Genomic DNA, 5630 nt, shown 5'->3' with positions numbered 1-5630 from the left:
GGGATTGAGGAACAACAGAACAAAACCGAAGTATTCTAGCTGAAGACTGGAGATCCACTATAGACAGGAAACATGTGACCTCCACTCAAAGCTTTTTTTTTTTTTTTATCAACTTTATTGTTGTACCAGACAACCTATAGGCAATCATTCTGAAAACTAAACATTTTGCAGCTTTCTTGTTCTTCTTAATGTGCACTCACAGTGGTTTATGCTGATTGTGATTTATAAGGTAATCACTGTGACTGTCATTTATAAGGTAATCACTGTGACTGTCATTTATAAGGTAACCACTGTGACTGTCATTTATAAGGTAATCACTGTGACTGTCATTTATAAGGTAACCACTGTGACTGTCATTTATAAGGTAATCACTGTGACTGTCATTTATAAGGTAACCACTGTGAGTGCACATTAAGAGGAACAAGAAAGCTACAAAATGTTTCGTTTTCAGAATGATTGTCTATAGGTTGTTTGTTACATTAAAGTTTAAAAAAAAAAAAAAAAAAAAAAAAAAAAGCTTTGAGTGGAGGTCACATGATGTTTCCTGTCTATAGTGGAGCTCCAGTGTTTTGTTCTGTTGTTCCTCTCCCATTTACTTCCTGTGCAGCTGCTGCTGGGTGAGTGAGTCAGGCTGTGTATATTGTGTGATAAAACGTTTTAGTCACTTTCTAGTCTGCTTAAAAAGTTTATAATTGTTATAAATGTTGTCCTTTTAATGCATGTTATTCACCTGCTTGTGCCAGGGAATGGGATACTAAGTGCTGTTCAACTCTTTGTGTTAGTTAATGGTTAATACACACTGTGCTGCTCTCTGTGCTAGTGAAGGGTTAATACACACTGTGCTGCTCTCTGTGCTAGTGAAGGGTTAATACACAATGTGCAGCTCTCTGTGCTAGTGAAGGGTTAATACACAATGTGCTGCTCTCTGTGCTAGTGAAGGGTTAATACACACTGTGCTGCTCTCTGTGCTAGTGAAGGGTTAATACACACTGTGCTGCTCTCTGTGCTAGTGAAGGGTTAATACACACTGTGCTGCTCTCTGTGCTAGTGAAGGGGTAATACACACTGTGCAGCTCTCTGTGCTAGTGAAGGGTTAATACACACTGTGCTGCTCTCTGTGCTAGTGAAGGGTTAATACACACTGTGCTGCTCTCTGTGCTAGTGAAGGGTTAATACACAATGTGCTGCTCTCTGTGCTAGTGAAGGGTTAATACACACTGTGCTGCTCTCTGTGCTAGTGAAGGGTTAATACACACTGTGCTGCTCTCTGTGCTAGTGAAGGGTTAATACACACTGTGCTGCTCTCTGTGCTAGTGAAGGGTTAATACACACTGTGCTGCTCTCTGTGCTAGTGAAGGGTTAATACACACTGTGCTGCTCTCTGTGCTAGTGAAGGGTTAATACACACTGTGCTGCTCTCTGTGCTAATGAAGGGTTAATACACACCGTGCTGCTCTCTGTGCTAGTGAAGGGTTAATACCCACTGTACTGCTCTCTGTGCTAGTGAAGGGTTAATACCCACTGTGCTGCTCTCTGTGCTAGTGAATGGGTTATTACACTCTGTGCTAGTGAAGGGTTAATACATACTGTGTGGCTCTCTGTTCCAGTGAAGGGTTAATACACACTGTGCCCCCAAACCGAACATTATCAGCCCTGCTTTATCAAGGGGCGCCCGGTAACTAGCGCAGAGGGGCACCCGGTCATAGTTTGCCTTATTTTTAGGAGCCAATCTGACCTTGTTACAGAGTAGACAAAGTGTCACTGCTGTTTTGTTAGCAACACTTGTATTGTTTTACTTGATCTTATCACCCCTGCTCAGACTAACTAGGGGCAGATGTGTAGCAGGGTCAGTTTTAAAGGGACAGTAAACCTTATATATTTATTTCATTATTCAGTGTTACACTAAATACAGAACTACACAATGGTGTGCTTAATAGAGGCGCTGCTGGTTCTTTGTTGTCTGCTCCTTTATCACATTTTCCTCCTCGGTTATCGTCAGTTTCTAGATACAAGGAACAGTGCTGAGACATCAAACTGAAGCATCTGAAATAAGGTGAATATCTACTCACAGTAAAGATTCCAAATAGCCGGCTCTCTCCTGTTGCAAATAAACCATTCCACAGATTTTTCAATAAAAAAACTGTATTTTATTAAGCTCACCATATCTATACACACAGTGTTCAGGAGAGACTGTGAGACAGCTGCGGTTCAGTATTTAAAGGGAAAGTATTCACCCATATTGTACACCTTTTGTATGTGTAGAACTGCACAATGTAATTTAGCGCTGCAACAACTAATCAGTATAATCGATAATAATAGATTAGTAAAATAGTTGTCAGTGAATCTCATAATCGATTAGTTGGTCTGTGCACAGCACCAACTGCTTCACTCCAATGATGCTAATTTAGCCCATGCTCAGTATTTAGTGTCATTGGCTGTTATATGTGATCAGGTACAGACAATACATTGTGTCTAATAGCACCTTATGTCATTTACTGCCTCTGTGCTCTATACTCCCCTATACATTATCCTTCCCTATCTCCCTTCTTACCTTATCTACCCCACCTTCCCCAGCACCTATTCCTTCCAGTTACTCAACACCTTGTGCTGATTGTCACATTCTCCCTTATCTATTTGTGTATTCTCAGATAATATTGTGTTTTGTTTTATATTCTGTCCCCAGAGGCAGAACTTTTTTTCACTTTCTGCAATGAGATTTTTTTAGTGAAAAACTTTCTGCAGGTCATTTTTAAATAAAATAAAATTTTAAATTAGGCATTTCTATGATGACATCTCAGATCACTGTATGTTCTGCCTTGGGGTTCTGCCTGTTATTTACTGTTTGTTTTATATCTCTTGTTACTTTTCTGGTCTGTGTTTTATTAATATCTCTCTGTTTCCTCTTGTCATGTGAATGTATATGTGAATATATATATAACACATTGGCAAAAACCTTACTTTAACCCCTGAAGGACCTGGAATTTCAGACTAAATCTTCCCCAAAAGACCAGAGCATTTTTAGCATTTTTGCCATCACTACATTTAAACAGAAATAGAGCCTTGTTTTTTATTTATTTTTATTTACTTATATAAAACTATATTTTTAGTAGACAACCCAAAGCATTGATCTAGGCCCATTTTGATATAGTAAAACCCACCATTTCACAGCCAAATAAAAAAACTTTTTCACAAACTTTGGGATTCTCCCTAAAATGATTTACATAGCGCTTGTGCAATCATGGCATAAATGGTTATAAAAGTTTATCTGGATTCCCTTTTGTTCAAAAATAGCAAACAGACATGGCCATTGCTTTTTGGTAATTAGAAGAAAGCTAATTGCAGCTGGGCACCACACTTACTATTCCCAGCAGTGAAGGGGTTAATCGGGTAGCTTGTAAGGTTAAGTTTAGCTTTAGTGTAGAAATTGCTTTCCCACCTCCTGACCCCTCCCAAACAGCTCTGTTTCATCCTCTCCCCCCACTGGTCGCCCCATCTAAGGTACTGGCAGACAGTCTGCAGCTTTAGACCATTTTTTAATGTATTATTTTCTTCAGTGTATGATTACCCCCTTACCTTCCCACCTCCCTGATCCCTCCCAAAAAGCTCTCCAGCCCTCCACCTTTTAAATAATTTCTGCCATCTTAGGTAAGAAACCCAAAATGTATTTCATTATTTAAATAGAACATATAATTTTAAACAACTTTCCACTATACTTCTATTATGATATTTGCTTCATTCTCTAGGTATCTTTTATTGAAGCAGCAGCAATGCACTACTGGGAGCTAGCTGAGCAAATAAGACGAGCCAATGGCAAGAGGCTTGTATCTGACACTAATCAACAGCTAGTGCACCATAGTGCATTATATGATTTGCCACAAAGGTCCCCAAGGGAATAAAGCAAATTTGATAATAGAAGGAAATTGCAGAGTTGTTTTAATTTGAATAATAAAAGTGTAATTGTGACTTTGCTGTCCCTTTAATGTGTTTCTAATGACTTGTTTTACCGGTGTATAAAATAGTATAAAGTGTATGGGAAATTTCACCTTTAGCTTTAGTTTTTATGTAAAATAACTGTTTGCTGTTTGTAATTTATTTTCATTATTAAATTGTACACAGCCTTTTAAATGACCTGAGGCAGCGGCTCCTACTTAGCATATGCAGGAGTTCACATCATATAAAAATATGAGTCTGTTATTGGCTGATAGCTGTCACATGGTACAGAGGCAGAAAAAAATATCAGAAAAATAATCTACTGATCCTTTGAAATTCACATTTTATATTTTATGGTCCTTTTTTAAATGGACTGAGCTTGCCAGAAGACCATAACTCATGATGTTATTACTCTATTTAAACAGGCTTCCTTTCCTTATCTCTAACCAATATATCAATTGAAATGAACATTTTAGTGCCTATCTCTCCCACACCCCATTGCAGTGTGATTTAAGACAACTCAGTATTGACCAAGGACTGGGGGTGGAGCACATGACAAAATGTCTGACAGTGAGAATTAGTAGGAAGTACAATACCAATACCGCAGTATCCAATTTAACTTATATTTAAACAACTGATGGGGACTTCCTGTAGGTGGAGCTAGACGGAGCACGCAAATCTGGCGTGCTGCCTGAAGGAGCTTGTGGAAGACCAAGCTGCCGTCACTGTCCGCTGTTGGAGTACCTGGTTTACTCCCTATGACATTCCCCCATTGCTGCAAGGGGTAAGACGGGGAAGTCTTCTAAAGCTGATTGAGGCTCCCTAGCCAGAGCTGCTGCCGCAGTAACCACTAAACCATCAGAAGGGACCTGCTTTCGGAAGTTGGTTGCTGGAGACTTTCAACTTCTTACCCGCAAGGTTTCCTCAAGACTGTCATCTCAGATCATCATACCAGGAGCTTTCCTTCATCTGCTGAATTTGGAGCACGTCGCTGCGGGATCCGTCCTGCTGGTGGAGAAGGGGTGAGAGCGTTACTCTGGGCAGCCTGTCCTAGTAAAGGAGCATAAATCTATTTGACGACAGCGAGGCTGCTCGGAGCTTAAACTGGAACTAGCGGATTACACTGCCAACCGTTGGAACTTCTGGGCTTACACGCCATATGGTCTTTGAAGCTCTCAGCGGCAAGTCAGTCGGGCCGATCCCAGGCCTGGAGGAATCTCTCATCTGAGAGGGCTTGCACGAGCGGGAAACAAGGAGAGGACGGAGGAGTAAGGGCCCACCAGGAGACACCAAGAGGAGTTGGTGGAGCTTCTCTTTTTCCCAAGGAAGTCACATCGATCCCCTTATAAGTGCAGCAAAAGCGCAAGTACTCCTTTCCATTTATTTTGAAAATTTTACTTATGCTGCAATACATATTTCACTCGCTAAAGCTGTCAGCTTTATTTTTCTTTTGCTGTTTCCTGAGAGAATACCTATTCTATATACCTTCCTGGGGAAGATAAAGAACACTTGGACTCATAACGTGTCCTTTAACGAACTCTGATCTACGGTACTCACTCACTCCTGTGACTTGTTTCCTATAAACAGGATGAGCTAATTTACAACCTAATGGGGTTTTTTTCTCTGTGTTTTATCCCTGTTTGTTAGCTGTAAAGAAACAGTGGATCACATATTGATCTTCTCATATATCTGAACCATAC

At 40.2% G+C, this 5630-nt stretch overlaps 1 protein-coding gene across 1 annotated transcript in view; it reads left to right on the top strand.

Moving 5' to 3' along the window:
- Positions 1 to 2022: 2022 nt before the first annotated feature.
- The window catches only part of LOC128661353 (uncharacterized), a 146767-nt gene continuing 143159 nt past the window's right edge, over positions 2023 to 5630 (top strand). Inside the window, exon 1 of the mRNA XM_053715617.1 lies at positions 2023 to 2053. The gene's annotated coding sequence lies outside the window, so the exon portion shown is untranslated. The remainder of the gene's footprint in view (positions 2054 to 5630) is intronic.

This window comes from Bombina bombina, chromosome 5, assembly GCF_027579735.1.
Source record: "Bombina bombina isolate aBomBom1 chromosome 5, aBomBom1.pri, whole genome shotgun sequence".
NCBI classification, from domain to species: Eukaryota; Metazoa; Chordata; class Amphibia; order Anura; family Bombinatoridae; genus Bombina; species Bombina bombina.
This window is presented reverse-complemented; position numbering and strand designations above follow the sequence as displayed.